The following is a 20,002-nucleotide window of genomic DNA, read 5'->3' on the forward strand; positions in this document are numbered from 1 at the left end:
CTAATGAGATAAAATTTAATAGGAGTAAATGCGTATTTTTACACTTGGTTCAAAATAATGATTTAACAAGTATAAGACAGGTGGGGAAAGACATAGTTACAAAGGACTTTGTCTAAATGTATCTGGGTGGTGGACATTTGTAAACTACAAGTTAAATATGAATAAAAAAAGGTGATGACAGTGCAAAACAACAACAAAAAAAGCTTTTATTCTTGATTTCCCTTCACTTCAGTATATTTGAATCCCTATCTGTTGTTACTTGAATTTTTTTTTGAAGAGGCCACCAATACAAGTTCTTGTACTGTGCTTATTATTTCTGCTACGCAAGTCTTAAATTCTGCCCATAATGGAACAAGTTTTGAATGATATGGACTACTGAAGCCCAGAAGGGACAGTTACTCCCTTTCATAGCAATTGTAATGGTTACTCTTAAACAGGGGGACCTTATAGTTTATACGTAGGCAACAAATTAAAGCCTGGATGTAACATGTGTCTATATCTCACGCTTAATAAAGTATTTTCCCCCTGAGTGTGTGGGGGTTCATCCTCAAAATAATGTTTTTATTTATTTATTTATTTTAACATCTATTTTATTTATTTTTTAAAATTAATTTATTTTGATTTATCAACAATCACTTCCATAAGCTTTGAGTTTTAAATTTTTCTCCCACTCCCTCCCCCACTACCTCCCTACGACAGTGCACAATCTGATATAGGCAATACATATACATTCCTATTAAACATATTTTCACATTAGTGATGTTGTAAGGAAGAATTAGAACCAATAGAAGGAACCACAAGAAAGAGAAAACAAAACAAAATAGAAGAAAAAAATAGCGAAGAATATGCCTCGATCTGCATTCAAACTCCATAGTTCTTTCTTTGGATGTGGATAGCATTTTCCATCATGAGACCTTTGAAGATATCTTAGATCCTTGCATTGTTGAAAAGGGCCAAGTCTATCAATGTTAGTCATCGCACAACATGACTATTGCTGTGTACAAAGTTCTCCTGGTTCTGCTCACTTCACTCAGCCTCAGTCCATACAAGTCTTTCCAGGTTTTTCTGAAGTCTGCCTGCTCATCATTTCGTATTGCACAATAGTATTCTATTGCATTTATATACCACAACTTGTTCAGTCATTCCCCAATTGATGGACATTCTCTCAATTTCCAACAGAATAATGTTTTTAATGCATCAAATAAAACACATAAATTGCCAAGATAACCAATCATATTGAAATACAATTATCAAGATAATTAAAAAAAATAAAAAATTATTTCACAGACCCAAAATTAAGAACTTTTTTTTCTTAGGGGTAAAAAGGTAAATTAGTTTTTGGCTTTATGTTCCCCCAAACACACATATATCTTTTTGAGTAAGATTTCTTTATGTGGTAAAATCCAAAAATGTTTTCAGAAGCCTATGCTACCATTTTCCATAAGGGAGAGGAGGAAAAGGAAGGAGGAAGAAATAAGCATTTATGTAACAGTTACTGTGTGTCAGATACTGTACTCAGTGTTTACAAATATTATTTCATTGATGGAACAACCTTAAGTTGGTAATAACTAATTCATTTACCTTTAAATTTAAATACCAAGCATTATGTATATTTATACAAGACTAAATGCTGATTCCATTGGATACATATCCATGTAAAGAATCAGCCCAAGATAAATACGCCCCATAGATTAGACCTTGTAGTAATTAAAAGTCATGCAGGAACTTATCTTGCATTACATTAGTGACACTCGCTCTACAATTGGTATAGTTCATCCATTCTAATGACCTTTTCTTACTCGAAAGAAAAAAAAGTTGGAGTTCAAAGTGTATTCTTACTTCAAATCAAATATAAGCTTAGCAAGGTTAGAAAAAAAAAATTCATTCAGCCATGACTGAAAATGTTAAATTTAAGCCATTAAAAATAGTTCTTTTACAATGGGACCAAAATTGCATTTCTAAAGTTCCAACTTAGCAAACTGAACATCCTTAATGAGGCAGGTATTTCGTGTGTGCCAACTCTCTCTTTTAAGAAAGAATGCTTACAGGCTTTTAAGCAAAATATTAGATATCTTTCAACTCTGACCCTCTGAAAGCTTTTGAATTCTATATATTTTAATGAGATTTTAAGGTGACTTCCTGTCTTTCTCTCTAAATATCACTATTTATATTTCATTAGTGTTGACTGAGTTAATGGAGAAATAAAACTAACGAGGCCACAGAATTATAATTGATGTAAAGAAGTGTGTGTGATAAATATTTTCTTAATGTTACCCTACCAACTTATTCAATTGCTTGATAATAAGATCATTTATTAGTTATGTTAGTTGCCTTCAAAATCTGCTCTTATTAATGGTCTTGTTGCTGAAGGAACCAACACTTGCTAATTATTATGTGCTAAAATTTCAGTTAAGACAAAGCATTAGTATTTCTCCTTTTATTTCATACCATCTTATTATTGTAATCAGGAATGACACTTTTTATAATAGCCATCTCAAAGGTTGCTAAGCTAAATCAGAAAAAATAACTATGTCTACTGGTGATTTGAGTTTGCTTTTTATAATCAATGGTAGATTTGGTCTTTTTCAGTTTTCTGAGTTGATAGGAATGAGTGCTTTACTTTTTAATTTGAAGTTAGATACTTAAAAACATTTTTGGGGAGTCCTTTGTTTTTGTTATTTTTATATACATGATTTGAAGGGTCATACCAATGATCTTTTCAAAACAGTAAATGTGATTCTTTGATTCTCCTTTATTCTTAGTTAAAGGGGGACCCAAAAATGTTTGTCAGTACAAATTCTTCTGCATTGACAAACTTTGGTATATAGAGGTAGCAAATGGCTTTGATGTATGAGCTGTTACCTGTTAAGATAACATAGCTAGAATCTAAATGACGCCTGTGGAATTAGTAGTATTTATTTAACTCACATGCAGAATTAAGTTCCCAGCAGACTTTTGGTTTAGTGAAAAACCTGAGCTAAGATATCCAATTTTACTTGTCTTTTTGGTGAAGACCTCAGGTGACTAAGTATGATCCATTTGTATAATTGTAAACTATATGAAGCAGCACATTTGGCAGCATCAGAACATTAGACATAATGCAAAACACTTTTTTTTTTGCTTTTGACCAAAGCTATCCATTTGACTGTAAGCCCCTTGAGGCCAAGGAGTGTTACATTTTTGTCTTTATATCTCTAGTGCTTAGTTTGAGGCCTGGCACATGTTAGACACTTAATAAAAGCTTGTTTTATGAATATTAAATGACAAATGATTCACCAGTGAAAGGAAGCAGCACGGTAAGGTGGCAAGAGCATTGAATGTAGAGTCCCAGGACCTGAGTTCAAATCCTAGTTTTGGCCCTTATGACCTAAACAAATCACTCAGACTCTCTGGGCTACAGTTTCCTCATTTTAAAAATGAATATGAAATGTAAGTTTCTCTCAAAAAAGGGGTTATTTCACTTTTCTATTTTTATGTATTGTGGCCTAGATCATAGTAGATGCTTCTTAAGTAAAATTGTTAGATTTGGAAAGTTGAGTTAGAAGGCCTGTAATGTCTTTTTAAAAATTGTTTATTTTCATTTATTTTTATTTTTTCAACTTTGAATTACAAATTCCCTACCTCTTTTCCATCACTCCCTTGTCCACTGAGAAGACAAGCAAAATATTATCAATTGTACAGGGTGAAATAATGCAAAACATTTCCATTTTAGCCATATCACATAACATCAAGGAAATTAAACTTAGATTTGTACTCAGAGTTAATCAGTTCTCTCTATGGAGGTGGATAGCATTTTTTTTTCCATCATGTGTCCTTTGGAATTATCTTGGTTCATTGTATTGATCAGAATAGCCAAGTCTTTCACAGTTGATCATCATTACAATATTGATGTGACTATGCACAAGGATCCCCTGTTTATTCTCACTTCACTTTGCATCAGTTCATCCAGGTCTTGCCATGGTTTTCTGAAACCATCCCCTCATCATTTCTTATTAGCACAATAGTATCCCATCGCAATCATATGCTGCAACTTGGTCAGCCATTCCCCAATTGATGAGCATCCCCTTAATGTCTCATTCTTTGCCACTGCAGAAAGAGCCGTTGCATATTTTTTTGTACAAAAAGGACATTTTCTTTTTTCTTTGATCTTTTTGGGATACAGTCCTAGGTCAAAGGGTTTGCACAATTTTGTAGCCCTTTGTGCATTGTTCCAAATTGTTTTGCAGAATGGTTGGACCAGTTCACTACTCCACCAATCATTCAGTAATGTAGTTTTTGTTCCCTTATCCCCTTCAGCATTTGTCATTTTAGGTAGGTGTGAGGTCATAACTCAGAATTGTTTTACTTTGTATTTTTCTAATTAATAATGATTTTGAAATTTTTTTTCATATGAATATAGATAGCTTTATTTCTTCTCTGAAAGGAGCTTATTTATATTCTTTGACCATTTATCAATTGGGAGAATGCTTTTTTTTAAAATTATAAATTTGACTCAGTTCTATACTCAGTATATATTTGAGAAATGGGGTCTTTACCAGAAAAAAAACAACTTTTTTTAAAAGTTTTTTTAAAATTTCATTTGAAATTTATGGAATAAAGCAAGCATTTCCGTAACATAGTACAATAAAAAAGATGATTGCATATGAAACTGTAAATCTGCTATGTATAACTTGCTATTCCTTTCAAATATACAACAAAATTGTCATGTAAATTTCTTTTTTTTTTTAACTTACCTTTCCCCCACTCTGCCCTATAGATGACTACCATTAGACACAAATAGGCATATATATGTAAAATTATTCTATACAGTCTTCTATTTATCAGTTCTTTTTCTGGATGCTGATAGTGTCATTCTTCATTTGCCTTTATAATTGATTTGGGCATTCATAATTACCAAAATAACTTATTTGTTCACAGTCATTCTTAAAACAGTGTTGCTGTTACTTTTCATTATTTTCATTATTTCATGCAAGTCTTTCCATGTTTTTCTAAAATCACTGAGCTCATCATTTCTTATAGCACAGTAGTGTATTCCATCACGATCATACACCACAACTTGTTCAGGCATTCCCCAGTTAATGTTCAGCCCTGCGTTTCCAGTTCTTTGCCACCACAAAGGCAGCCGCTATAAACATTCCAGAACATATAAGTTCTTTTCCTTCTTCCCCAATCATCTTTGGAAATAGACCAAGTAGTCATATTGCTAGGCCAAAGGGCATAAGGAGTTTAATAACTCTTTGGGCACAATTCCAGATTACTCTCCCAAATGGTTGAATCAGTTCACAAATTCACCAACAGGGAATTAGTGTCCCAATTTTTCAATATCTCCTCCAACATTTGTCACTTTCCCCTTCTGTCATTTCAGCCAATCTGTTAGGTGTAAAATGATATCTCAAGGCTGTTTTAATTTAGATTTCTCTGATCAATAATGATTTAGAGCATTTTTTCATATCACTATAAATTGTTTTGATTTCTTTTTCAGAAAATTGGCTGTTCATATCATTTGACCATTTACCATTTGGGGAAATGACTCATATTCTTACAGATTTGATGAAGTTCTTTCCCCAGATTTTCTGCTTTCCTTCTGACCTTGGCTACATTTGTTTTATTTGTACAAAACTTTTTTAATTTAATATAACCAAAATTATCCATTTTACACCTAACTTTGCTTTCTATCTCTTGTTTATTTATAAATTTTGGCTATCCACAAGTCTGATAAGTAATATGCTCCATATTCTTATAATTTTCTTGTAAAATCTCTCTTTATACCTAGGTCATGTATCCGTTTCGATGTTATCTTGGTAAATGGTATAAGATTTTGGTCTATGACCCAGTTTCTTCCATGCTGCTCTCCAGTTTTCCCAACAATATTTTTAATGAAATAATGAATAATCACCCCCAAAACTTAAGTCTTTACACTTGTCAAATACTAGGTTACTATGTTTATTTGCTGCTTTAAATTGTATGTCTGGGGCAGTTAGGTGGCACAGTGGATAGAGCATCGACCCTGGATTCAGGATGACCTGAGTTCAAACTCAGCCTCAGACATATAACACTTACTAGCTTTGTGACCCTAGGCAAGTCACTTAACCCCATTGCCTAGCCAAAAACAAAATAAAAATAAAAATAAATAAATAAATTGTATGTCTACTCTATTCCATTGATCTACCTTTCTATTTCCTAGACAGTACCAGATAGTTTTGATAATCATTGCCTTATAATATAGTTTAAAATCTGGTATTGCTAAACTTCCTTCCTTTACATTTTTTCATTATTTCCTTTGATAATCTTGACTTTTTTATTTTTTCAAATGAATTTTGTTATAATTTTTCCTAATTCAGTAAAAATTGTTAATTGGGATGGTGTTGAATATATAAATTACTTTGGATAAAATTGTCATCTTCATTGTATTAGCCCTGCCTACCCATGAACAATTAATATTTCTCCAATTATTTAAATCTGATTTTATTTGGATAAAACATTTTTTTAAAAATAATTTTGTTTATATGGTTTCTGGGTTTGTTTTGGTGGGTTTACTCCAAGGTATTTTATACTGTCTAGAGTTATTTTAAATGGATTTTTTTTTATTATCGCTTCTTGTAGAGTCTTATTCGTGACATATAAGAATGGTGATGAATTCTATAGATCTACTTTATATCCTGCTACTTTGCTAAATTATTGTTTCACTAACTTTTTAGTTGAGTCTTTTTGATTTTCTAAATATATCATCATATCTTCTACAAAAAGAGATAGTTTTTTACCTCATTCCCTATCCTGATTTCTTCTAGTTCTTTTACTTGTCATTACTATAACTAGGATTTTCAATACAATACTGAATAATATTTGTGATAGTGGACCTCTTTGTTTCAGATTTGATCTTACTGGGAAGTCTAGTTTGTCCCCATTACAAATAATTCTTGCTGATGGTTTTAGATAAATGTTTTTAGATGAATTGTTTTAGAAAGTTACTGTTTGGGAGCAGCTAGTTGGCACAGTGGATAAAGCACTGGCCCTAGAGTCAGGAGGACCTGAGTTCAAATCCGGCCTCAGACACATAATACTTCCTAGCTGTGTGACTCTGGGCAAGTCACTTAACCCCAATTGCCTCACTTAAAAAAAAAAGAAGTTGATGTTACTTGTTTTTATATATATTACTTCATTGTCTATGATAATTTTTAGCAAAATGTGTTTCCCTCTTCTAATTAGGTCTCTTTTTGCTTTTACTTTGTCTGAAATCATGATTATTACCCCTGCCTTTTTTTCTTCCTTCTGGTGAAGTATATTAGATTTTGCTTCAGACCTTTATTTTTACACTTTATGTGTCTTTCATTTAAGGTGTGTCTCTTTTAAACAACATATTGTTTGATTCTGGTTTCAGATTCATTCTACTATCCACTTCCATGTTATGGGTGAGCTCATTTCATTTACATTCACAGTTATGATTACTGTGTATTTGCCTATATCTCATTTTTTTCTATTTCTTCTTCTTTCTCTCTTTTTATCCTGTCTCTCCTTAAAAATCTGTTTTGCTTCTAACTACTACCTCCCTTAATCTGTTCTTCCTTTTATCATCCTCCCCCTTCCCACCTATTCCTTATTATGGAAGATAGATTTTTATACCCAACCAACTGTGTATACATATTCTTCCCTCTTTGAGCAAATTATGATGAGAGCCACCCCTCCCCATTTTTCCCATGAATGTAAAAGCTCTTCCTTGTGTACCTCTTTTATGTGAGATAATCTTCCCCATCCTCCCTCCCCCTTCCCTCTTCTTGCAGTACATTCTTGTTTCTCACTCCATTTTTCATTTGAAACTCATTCTAACATGCTTGATTTATATCCATGCACTCTATTTAAACTCCTGCCCTAACAGTGATAAAGTTCTTAGGAGTTACATGTATCATCTTCCCATATAGGGATTTAAAAAAATTAACCATATTAAGTCCCTTATGATTTCATTTTCATATTTACTCTTTTTATGCTTCTCTTGAGCCTTCTGTTTGAATGTCAGATTTTCTATTCAGCTCTGCTTTTTTCATCAGAAGTTTTGAGCACTTCTGATGAAAAAAGCAGAGCTGAATAGAAAATCTGTTTCATTATTTCATTAAATGTGTACTTTTCCCCTGAAGGATTGGGCTTAGTTTTTCTGGGTAGATTATTCTTTGTTGTAATTCCAGCTTCTTTTCCTTCTGGAATATCAAATTTCAAGCGCTGTGGTCCTTTAACATGGTAGCTACTAAATCTTTTGTGATCTTGACTGTGGCTCAACAACATTTAAATTTTTTCTTTCTGGCTACTTGAAATATATATTTGAATATATGTATGAAAATATATGTGTATGTATATACACATATATACATATATTATACACAAACATATGTGTGTATATATGTGTGTGTGTGTGTGTGTGTATATATACACACACACACACACACACATACACACACTCATACATACATATATTTTAATTTGACCTGGGAGTTCTGCAATTTGACAATAATATTCCTGAAAGTTTTCTTTTAGGGATCTCTTTTGGAATATCATTGGTGGATTCTTTCAATTTCTATTTTTCCTCTGGATCTAAGATATTGGGGCAGTTTTTCTTGATAACTTCTTGAAATACGATGTCTGGAATCTTTTTTTGATCATGACTTTTAAGTAGTTCAGTAATTCTGGTGTTCTCTTTGTGATATGTTTTCTAGTTCATTTGTTTTACACATTTTCTTCTGTTTTTCATTCTTTTGACTTTGTTTTATTTTTTTCTTAATGTCTCATGGAGTCATTAGCTTCCACTTGCCCAATTCCAATTTTTAAGTTTTATTTTCTTTAGTGAGATTTTGTGCCTTTGTTTCCATTTGGTCAATTCTGCTCAATTTTAAGGTGTTATTTTCTACAGTATTTTTGTGCCTTTTTTTTTTAACCAAGATGTTAATTCTCTTCTCATAATTTAATTGCATCACTCTCATTTCTTTTTCATTTCCCAAAGATCTATCACTTTTAGCTCTGTCTTCAATTTTTCCATAAATTCTTATTGGGTTTGGGTCTGACTAGCATTTTCCTCTAAGTCTTTGTTTATGGCTGTTTTCATGGTGTTGCTTTCTTTTGAATTTATGTCTCGTTCTTCCTTGTCACCATAGTAGCTTTTTATTGTCAAGTTCTTTTTTGTTGTTTGCTCATTTTTTCAGCCTATTTCTTTTAACTTTATGTTAAAGTTGGGCTCTGCTTACCTGGGGGTGGAGGATACTGTCCCTAATTTCACACATTTTCCTGCTGCTATTTTCATATCTAGTTATGGGGGTCTGCAAGATTTTGGTGCTTCCAAGATGGTGTGATTTTTTGGAGGTATGATCAGTACTCTTTTGGTCTGTGATCTGCTCTTTACCCAGGAAGGTCTTCTGCTCCCCATTAGTCACAAGTACTTGCCGGCCTCATTGCCTTGGAACTGAGAACAGGGCCCCTGCTTCTTTATGACCAACCGCTAGTGATCCTCTCTGCCCTGGAACTGTCACTCAGAAGTGCATATGGGCAATAGAGTTGTCAGTCAGCGCCAGCTATATATAGTACTAGCAAAGGGTCTCATTCAATCTCTTTCTGACCAGTTGTCCAGTTCCCTTACTCTCCCTGGGCTGAGAGCTCCTAAAGCTGCTGCTGCCTCTGTTGCTGTCCCCATATGTACTTGAGAACAGCCTCCATCCCAGTGTCAAAGATTTCTCCTAGTGACCTTCTAAGTTTTCTTATGCCACAATAATTTCTCACCTTATACTTCTGTTGGCTCTGCCACTCCAAAATTTGATTTGAGGTGTTATTTTAAAGTTGTTTGAAGGGGAATGTTGAAAGAGTTCAGCTGAGTTGCTGCCTGTAATCTGCCATCTTGGCTCTGCCCCCTTTAATGTCTTTTCTAGCTCTAGGTCTATGATTCAGAAGTTTCTTTGTATACCAGCTAATGATCTATAAGATGAGATGACAATATGTATGTTTATCTCAATATTGTTTTGTTTTATGTTGTACTTTTCAAAATGCTTTTTAAGTGTGATGTATATAAGTAACAATAGTAATATTAATAATAAAGCAACATTATATATATATATATATATCACTTACTATGTGGCAAACACTGTGTAAGCACTTTATAATTATTATTTCATTTCATTTTCAAATTAACATTGGGGTGTAGTTGCTGTTATTGTCCTAGTTTTACAGATGAGGAAAGCAATTTGCCACATGTGCTGTCTAAGCCTGCATTAATTCTTTCCTTGAGTATGTATGTACTTTTGGAGGAATTTGTTCCAGACTCTTGGGGAATTAATTTTGTTGTTGTTTTTGTTTTGTTTTGTACCTTTTTTTTTGTTATTATACAACATTAGTAAATATTCCTTTCTAAAAGCAAATTGATTCTGGCTGAGTAATTGATAATCAATGGGAAGACACCAGATAGGGGCTCTTGAGCAATAGCACAAGAACAACATCCCACCTTCTATCTCAGTCCCTCAAGGCTACCCCTACAACCCTGAAGAAAGTAATAATCACCTCCCTTCTGGGGACCTAGTCTTACAGCCGGGATTTAGATAGTGAGCCAGATGAGGTCAGGTGAGGTGTTACAAGATTTAGAGCATTACAGATTTAGAGATGAAAAGGACTTTAGAAATTATCTAGCACAATCCCCTAATTTTACAGGTGAGAAAGTGATGTCTTTAGTTTATGACAAGTGCCCAAGATTCCAAATATAATAAGTGGTGAAAATGGAATGTGAATCTGAATACTCTGATTTCAAATCCAGCATTCTTGTTTATTGAATTGATTTGAATTGTCAATGGATGACATAGTAAAGCAATACTAAGTACATTACAGCAAGCCTTTATCTTCTAAACTGACCACTTTGCAGGATCCTGCCCACCTTTGTAATATGACTCTTTTGTCCATTGACAGCTGGGATTTGTAGAAAATGATTAACCTAAGCAGGGCCATTTAACAGTAATGGGGGGGGGAGAAAGACATGTGAGTATTGCTTTGGCTGAAGAGTGAGGGATCTGAAGTCAGTGTGGTTCATGGAGCTCTGCTTTTGCCTGGCTCCAAACTCTTTTGTTGCACCTTGTCACTTGCTCATACTTTATTTCTACATTTCTACTTTATGTTGGAGAGCAGTAAGCAGTCAAATGTCTTTGAAAGATGGTAGAGGCAATGAAATCCTTCTGAGTCTGACAGCTTTGGATAGTCCTTTTCCTCCTGTGCTTTTTAAGGAAGGCAGTAGTTTTCAAGTTGCAAATTTATTCTGTCACCCGTAGCAACTGATAACTGTTACACTTTCTCTTGCTGCTGGCCAATCTTAAGACATGAAGGATATCAGGGCTGACAAGCCAGGATGACTTGTCTTTTCTATTAGAGAAAGTTTCTGCGATAGCCTAGGCCTGGTGACCATGAAAACTTCCCTTTCTTCCCTGTAACTGATATTTCTCTTTTCTCCTCCTTTCTCTTCTCTCTCCCCTACACCAAAAAATACGGTCACACTTGAGGGTACAGGACTGGGAAAACTGAAGAAAAAAGAAAGTAAATTCTGATGATGATTATCCCCAATACCCCAAACTCAGAATGCCTCAAAGTATAGGGGGAAACAGTAGGAATAGGCTAGGAAATAGGAGATAGAAGGGATTATTCACTGTATTTTCCCCATTGTTATTAGTAGTAAAATTCTTTAGAAAGCTTCCAAAGTATTATGTACTTACTTTAGAGACAGGTAAGAGAGAAGCTATGAAACTTCCCCCATCACTACAGGGAGGAGAGAAATCTTTGTCAGAAACAATAGATGCTGACATGCTAGGAAAAGGGATGATTGAGGAATCCACAATGGTCCTAATTTAACTGTGGCATTCTGTTGGCATTGCCTCAGCTAGAATGATCCCCTCCCCTTGAGCTATTTAATAGATATCTTGAAAGCATTTCTGTGTCTCTATTACAAAATTCAAATATGAAGCCCTGGAGTTTAAGATTGAGAATTGTGCTTTTACGAGTTGGGGTAAATTGTTGGTTTATTAGGTTTTTGCAAGCTTACCTGAAATGTTTAATATTGTATGAGAGAAAGATGAGTGAGTGAAGAGAGTACAAATAAGTTGTGGCATCTTTCCAGTGATGACCCATACACAAGAAATGATGACAAGAATGTCCTGAAAGAAAAGTATGATTGGAAAAGTAAATCTACTACTGGGCACATACCCATGAGAATTTTTTTTAATGGAACCTAAAAAAGAGCCTCTAGCACATTGAGTGGAACTTTGTCTATATATACATGGAAGACTATCACCTAAAATATATTATATATGAAAGGCACAGGTGGTTTTTGATAGTAGGTATATCAAATTAAATGCTAGATAAGAAATCAGAGTTTAAATCTCATATCAGCCACTTACTGGCACTATGATTCTGAGCAATTCACTTCACCTCAGTTTACCCATCTGTAAAATGAGGATAATAGCATCTTCCTTACTGAGCTGTCATGAAGATCAATTGAAATATACTTAATGCATGTTGCAAAACTTAATGTGTTATATAAATGTAAGGTATTGTATCATCATTATTATTAGGATTACTTGTATCAATGAGATCATAGATCCATTGATATATTGAAGTATATGAGAAGATGACTGTTGATCTTAGCATCTTAGAAACTACATGATGATAAAGACAATACATGACAATACAGCCATGAAAGCAGAATCAGAAAGGGTTCTCTTCTACAACTTCAACCCCAAATCATATGTAAATATTGTTTTATTTACTAAAATCAACAATCAATGCTGAAAAGGTCTATTTTACATCCATACCTGCCTCATCTTTCTCCTTAATTTCTCAACTCCTTAACTTTCTCCTTAACTTCTCCCTTTCTCTTGATCCCAACAGCCATAGTGTTCATAAATACAGATCCACAGGATATCATATAGGTTATTTTATTTAGTCTAATACTCTCATTTTACAGATGAGATATTTAAGTACCATAAAAATGAAATGATTTGCTCAAGTTTACATAGATAGTAGGGAACACAACTACCTGAAAGTAATTTCAGTGTTCATTTCATTAAAACTATAAAAGAGACACAATGGCATAAATCAAAAGAAGAATTCTATAGTGCCATTTCAAGTACCTGGAAGAGGAAAAAAAATTGGAGGCTAAGAAATGTCTCCAGTAATGCTTAGGTAACATGATATAGGTCTAAACCCACATTTTGTAGGTTGGTGCTGTTATTGCTACCTTCCTTAAACTGTCCATTTCTCCTTTCTCTCAATATGAATTCCCAGACATATATTGTACAGACCAAACCACTGATTGATAGAGCCTATCAATAGATTTCCTTATCATTTCAATTCACTTTAACAAATATTTTGTATGTAATTGGTACATGCAAGGTACTGGGGGTACACAGAAGAAAATTGAATTGTTTCTACCCTTAGAGAGTTTGTACCCTGCATGCCCACAAATGAGTAAAAACAAAGTATATAAAACTCATTCAATATAATATCAAGAGAAAAACTAATATCAAGAAGAATAGGACACTAATAACCAGTTTGGGGAGTTGATTATGAAATGCCTTATATAGGAGGCACTACCCAGTTTCCAGTATTTTAAGAGGCAGAGATGAGGAGATACTGTATTCTAAATATGGTGACTTTTTTGTACTGGCATTGAGGTGGGGAATGGAATGTCCTATGCTCATTACAAGCTAGCAGGTTAATTTGACTGAAATGGAGAGTGTACAAGGGGGAAAATACAAAATAAGACTGAAAAGGTAGGTAGAATCCATCTCTTACATGGTAGTTTGAATCATTTTAATTTTATTCTAGAGAGAATAAGAAGGCATGAAAGAATTTTGAGTAGTGGAGTGGCATGGTAAGACTTCCATTTTAGGCAGATCAATTTGACTGTTACCTTAGAAGATAGATCAGAGAGCAGAAACACTCAAAGTAAGAAGAATAATTAGGAGATAATTTTATTATTCCACGTGAGAGTCAATAAGGGTCTCAACTAAAGTAAGGGGTGAATGAATGAAGTACCTTTTATTAAGGGGCTACACAGTAGATATATTTGGGAAGTAAAATAGACAAGACAACAATTGATTTGGTATGTGGGGAGAGAAAGTGTGAGGAGTGAAGGATGACTGAAAATGTGACCCTTTTCCCCAAGACACTCTTTGAGGCAGTCCAAGATCCTGAACACAAGAGATTTCTGAATAGCAGTGCTTTCAACCCAGTACTCATTAGTCATCATTCCCTGAAGTAAACTCTCTCAATGTGTAGATTGGCAACTATTCCTATTGGTGTTATAGCCACATCAATTGAAGAGCTAGAAAAAATACTGTCAGTAAAGTCCTTGTTAATGTCAAATGGTTTAACATTAGAAATTATTATGATTTTATCAGTAGAAATGTCATTAAAGAAAAGGCAAAACATATGTTTTGCCATCATACCCTTACCCATACCCTCACCCTTACCAATGGGACCTTTCCATTTGACTTTTGCTTGAAACCTTCCATATGTGTTGTTACTTCTATTAAAATATGAGCTCCTTGAGAGTAGAGATTGTCTTATTTTTCTATTTGAATCCAAAGTACTTAGGACAGTGGTTTCAACATACTGCTTAATAAATACTTCATTCATTTGTAATATTTGATATTTTGATTTATTCATTTAAAAACAGAGAGAAATAGACTTCATCAGACTACCAAAGAAGTCTATGAGAGAAAAGGTTTAGAAACCTTGCTTAATCCTTAACTTCTGTATTTATAGTAGTAGGAAACAGAAGATATACATATATATATACATATATATATATGTATATGTGTATATATATACACACATATACATATACACATACATACACACATACACACATGTATGTGTGTATATATATATATATATATATATATACTCATTCTTCAGAGGACTCATTTGGTTTTAAGATGTGAATTTTAAAATATACTCTTAAAAAGAGCTATAAAAATGAAATACAAACCTCATTTGTATCATAAACTATGCAAGAGATTCCAAATTGCCTGTGATACTTACAGTTAAATTATTTTCTGGTGATTTGACTGCCCACTCAGTTGCAAGTGCAGGTCAAAGAACAAATTGGGCAAAGTTGTCTGTTTTTGTTTTTGTTGTTGTAAGGGTTTTTTAAGGGCAGCAAACAAACTGGAGTCTATAAAAGTCATCCTTTTTCAAGGAGTTCTTAATGGTTGTAAAGCACCCAAAAGATATGTTTTGTCCCCAAGACAAATGAGACTGTTGTGATGAATATGCTCTGGCAAAGAAAGGAATTGACAAGGGAAGCAAACTTGGATGCCAGACCCACAAATAACCCAGCAGAGCCAAATGAGCCCAGGTTGTAGACAAAGGAATTACACAGTAAATAATTGACTCAACATTAACATAGCTAAGTCTCCCTGTAATAAGATAAAGCAAGGTACATTTGATCTGTTATTCACTCCCTCCAGATATCTTATGACATATTTCTCAGTCACACCTACTGATTTTTATCTCTTTTGGCCTTCTCCAAAAAAGGCACTAATTACTCACGTGTCCTTAATATTACTATTTTAAAAGGCAGACATGTTCTTTAAGAGGCAATGTAACTTAAGAGATAGACAACCTCAAAGTAAATACATGTCTGTGTACATATACATACACACACACATAACCAAATTCAAGTTCCTCCTTTGTCAATACCTGTGTGACAATGTACAAATTGCTTAACTGATCAATGCTCTAGACAGCTCTCTAAGGCTCTAAGTTGCTGAGAGCATTCTGATCTCCTTACCTTCATTTGGCAGAAAGACTTTCTTTTCTGGGTGTTCTTTATACCAATGAAATCACAGATACAGTCCCTATCTCTACCCAAATTCTAATTCATCTTTCTCTCTCTCTCTCTCTCTCTCTCTCTCTCTCTCTCTCTCTCTCTCTCCCTCTCTCTCTCCCTCCTCCTCTTTTATCCTGTCTTCTTCTCTCCCTTTCTTATTTCATATTACCAGCTACCTATAGAAATCTCCAATTCTTTTCTCCTAGGTATTTCAAATTTAGTATATACAAAACAACAGAACCAATTATCTTTCCTCCACAACCCACACCTCTTCCTAACCATCTTCCAGTCACCTGGGCACTTAACCAGGGAGACAGTTCTAATCTCTTTATTACCTTTGCTCTCTTGTCCTACATCCAATAATTTTCTAAGTCTTGTCTGTTCTAGCTCCATACTACTTTTTGTATCCTTCCCATTCTCTCCATAGACATGAAATATACCTTTTTCACATCTCATTTAGACTATTACAAACAACTCCTAATGGTCTCCAGTCTATTCTCTCCACAGTTGATAAATTGATATTTCAAAAAAACATAATTGTGATTATGTCACTTACTGCTCAGAAAGCTTCAGTTTACTCCCTGTTGCCTCTGTAATCCAATAAGTTCCTCTACTGAACATTTTAAAGGTCCTTGTAATCTGGCTTCAATTTACCTTCCAAAGATTATTTATACATTTTTCCCTTCATGCATTCTACATTTTTGTCACTGACTTTCCTTTAGTACTTCATTCTGCCTCAAGTTTCCATGGCCTTTGCATAGCCTATCTCCCATGTCTTTATTCATGAACTTTTTTCTCAACCCCACCTTTCAGAATCCCAGATTCCTTCTAGTCCTACCTTTGATGCAAGGTCTGTCCAAATTCCCTTAGCTATAAGCGACTTGAAGTCAGGTTCTAGGAATGCCACTTCAGAGCTGTGACTCTCACTTTCCTATTGTTTAAATAAGTTGGTTATACCAGAGGATCATAAAACTTTTAACATTCCCAAATCAAAGATTCAGAGTTTGTTTCCCAGCTTGCTTTAAAATTATATGATTTCATGTGTTTTCAAATTCTGTTTATACATGTAGAAAGCTTACATTTTGGAAAGCCACAGGTGATCACAAATAGAACTAATAGCTCTAATTTTTCTTTATGTGATATGTGCCCCATATATTTATTGTGTATCTAATTAACTGTTAGGAAAGAAACAGTTTTAGCAAGATTCCTGTTATGTCAGACCAAAAGCAGAGGGTAGTGATAGATAATTTAATGGAGACTAAGATTTTTGACCCACTGGTTAATTGTGTTTTTCTGAAAAATGTCTTTAATTTTAATGGTATGGTTTTCTTTCAAGCTATGTAGGCTCTATATCACTTGGTTCAGCAAACTTTCTTCTACAGTTTCATGGTTGATAACAATTCTGACAGCGTTAACTTTGTTTTGTAAATGTTTTTGAAAACTTCAATGTAATCATGAATATTTCCATGTGCACCCAGAGTGGATTTAATTCATAGTTTTACCAGAAGCCATATAATCAGGCCCCAATAGTATAATATATTTTTTAATCTCTACATTTTCTCAAGGCAACTTAAACTGAAAATCTTAGAGGGGAAGAAAGCAAGTTTTTCACAGTAATTTAAAGTAAATAAAGAAAATGAGGGGTATAATATTGAAGCAGTCCTTACTAAATAAGAACTTTTTCTTCTTTAAATATACATATATATGTATATATAAGAACTTTTTTCTTCTTTAAATATATATAGGGGGAATAAGTATCTAATAAGTAGTAGGATCATTTAAAATTTTGTAATATTACATTACTCTATAATAATTTAGAACTCTTGGGTTGACATGATTACTTGGTGCTCTCTGTGCCACGTGCTTAGATTTCCCCCTTTCGTCAGCTATGGAAGTAAGGGAAAAGCTCAGCTAATAATTCATTACCCTCCTCTGCAAATCATCATGAACATCATCTTTTTCAACCAAAACTTCCTGACTCTTCTTTCCATTCTAAGCATCCAACCTCAATCTGGTAGATCCATGCCACATGTGTCCATTTATTGATACTAACCTTTTCTGAGGGTATTCTAATGATCAGAATCCAATGGGGAAACAGGATGACTGGGTATAAAAAGGCTAATCTTTGGTCCTAGGTGATGTATGAAACTGGAAGCATCCAGGTATTTATTCTTCTTCTCCTGCTTGCTTTTCACCCCCCCCCCCACATCATCCCTGCCCATGACATCCTTTCCATTAGTAATCTTTCTCTCTGGCTTTATCCCATTTCAACTCATAAGTCTAATGATCATAAACAGAATCTAATAAGTTTCCTACCTTTCCTTGCAAGAGATCCCTCTTGTGATTCTGATTTTGGCTGATTAGAACAAATATCAACTCATATTTTGGCACTTCTCTGTGCTTAATTCAAATTTTGATCCTAAAGTTTCTGTTGCTAGGCTAATAATTTGATTCTTTTTTTATGGTTGCCATTCCCTCTGTTTGACGGTTTGGCTTAGATATTTTGGTTGTATTTTTGTTAGTTTATACAGTCATAATACCTTAGGAAAAGGGTAAAATAACTTACTAATAGAGCTTGTAGTTTTATCATCACCAAGAATCATGGAATATCAGAATTTCAAGACAACTGAGAGGTTTTCTAGTCTAATACCTACCTAAAGCTTACATTTTCTCTTATTCAGTCATGTCAGCCTCTTCATGAAACCATTTGGAGTTTTCTTGGCAAAGATACTGGAGTGGTTTCCATTTTATTCTCCAGGTCATTTTACAAATGAGGAAACTGAGGTAAATGGGATCAAGTGACTTGCCCGGAGTCATACAGCTAGAAATTGTCTGAGGCCAGATTTGATCTCGGGTCTTCCTAACTCCAGGCCCACATAGCTGCCCCAGTATCTTCTATTACAGTCCTCCATCAGTCACTCAGTCCTCTTTTGAATTCTACCAGTGATAGTGAACATTACTATCTCAGGAGGCAGCACATTCCATTTCTCTATCACTCTCAGTGTTGTTATTCATTAACCTGAGCCAAAATATTCCCCTTCACGTATTCCACTCAAGTAGTCATAATACTCTCTCCACAGCTAAACAGTAAAGGTCTAATCCCAGTGAGCACAGTAGCTAGCACATAACAAATGCTAACAAATGCTTTTTCCTACATCCATATGCTTGACTTCTCTTTAAATATTTGAGAACTTACTATCATTTTGATAATGTCTCCACCAAGTAAGAGATTCCCTCCTTCTAATTCACTTCCCTTCTTCTAATATTGATAGGTGTGTGGTGCAGTGGATAGAGGATTGAACCTGGAATTCTGAAATCAGGACCTTGAGTTTAGGAGGACCTCTGTTCTATTGCAACCTTAAACACTTAGTAGCTGTATGACCCAGGGCAAGTCCCTGATATCACTCTTCCTCAGTCTCTTCATTTGTAAAATAGAGATAATAACAGTACCTATCTCTCAGGGTTGTTGTGAGGGGAAAAAAGAGAATTTTTTAAAGCACTTTGCAAATCTTAAAGTGCTACATATAAATGTTAGTGATTATTATTTTAGTACATCAACCTGGCTGGCTTCATTCAGTACTTCAGAATGCTTTGAATTATCTAAAATTTGAATCAAGAGTAATTTTGAAAGAAAAAATCAAGCATTTAATAGTGAGTTTAAAATTTCATTGAGGAAAATTGATTCCATGAATCGAAAGGATTAAAATTTTTGAATTGTAAAACCATACCATAAATAATTACCTTCCATTATGTTTAAAAAGTCATCATTCGATTTTTTTTTAACATGTAGACAAGTTCTATTCCCTAACCTATAAATAATCTGCTATCTGAATATGGACTTTAGGCAATTGTGTTTGTTCATGAACAAAAAATGGCCTACACACACACAGTGTTCATTTGTTTGCCAGCACGTATACTACCCTTGTACACTCACCCCTTGGTTATATACATACATATGCATTTATTTCTACAAAAGGAACTGAAAGTCAGAAAAAAAAGAGGGAGAAAGAAGCAAAAAACAAAAAATTGAGAAAAGGTTCATAAGAATGGAGAGGAAAAAAACCAGAAGTAATAAAAAAAAGACAGAGGGAGAGTTGGTCTTGTGACCCTGATACTAGATATTCAATCAAATGTTATTTTTCCTCAAACATCTTATATAAA

The sequence above is a fragment of the Vombatus ursinus genome, unplaced genomic scaffold (assembly GCF_900497805.2).
Source record: "Vombatus ursinus unplaced genomic scaffold, bare-nosed wombat genome assembly UNPS02014791.1, whole genome shotgun sequence".
In the NCBI taxonomy this organism is placed as follows: domain Eukaryota; kingdom Metazoa; phylum Chordata; class Mammalia; order Diprotodontia; family Vombatidae; genus Vombatus; species Vombatus ursinus.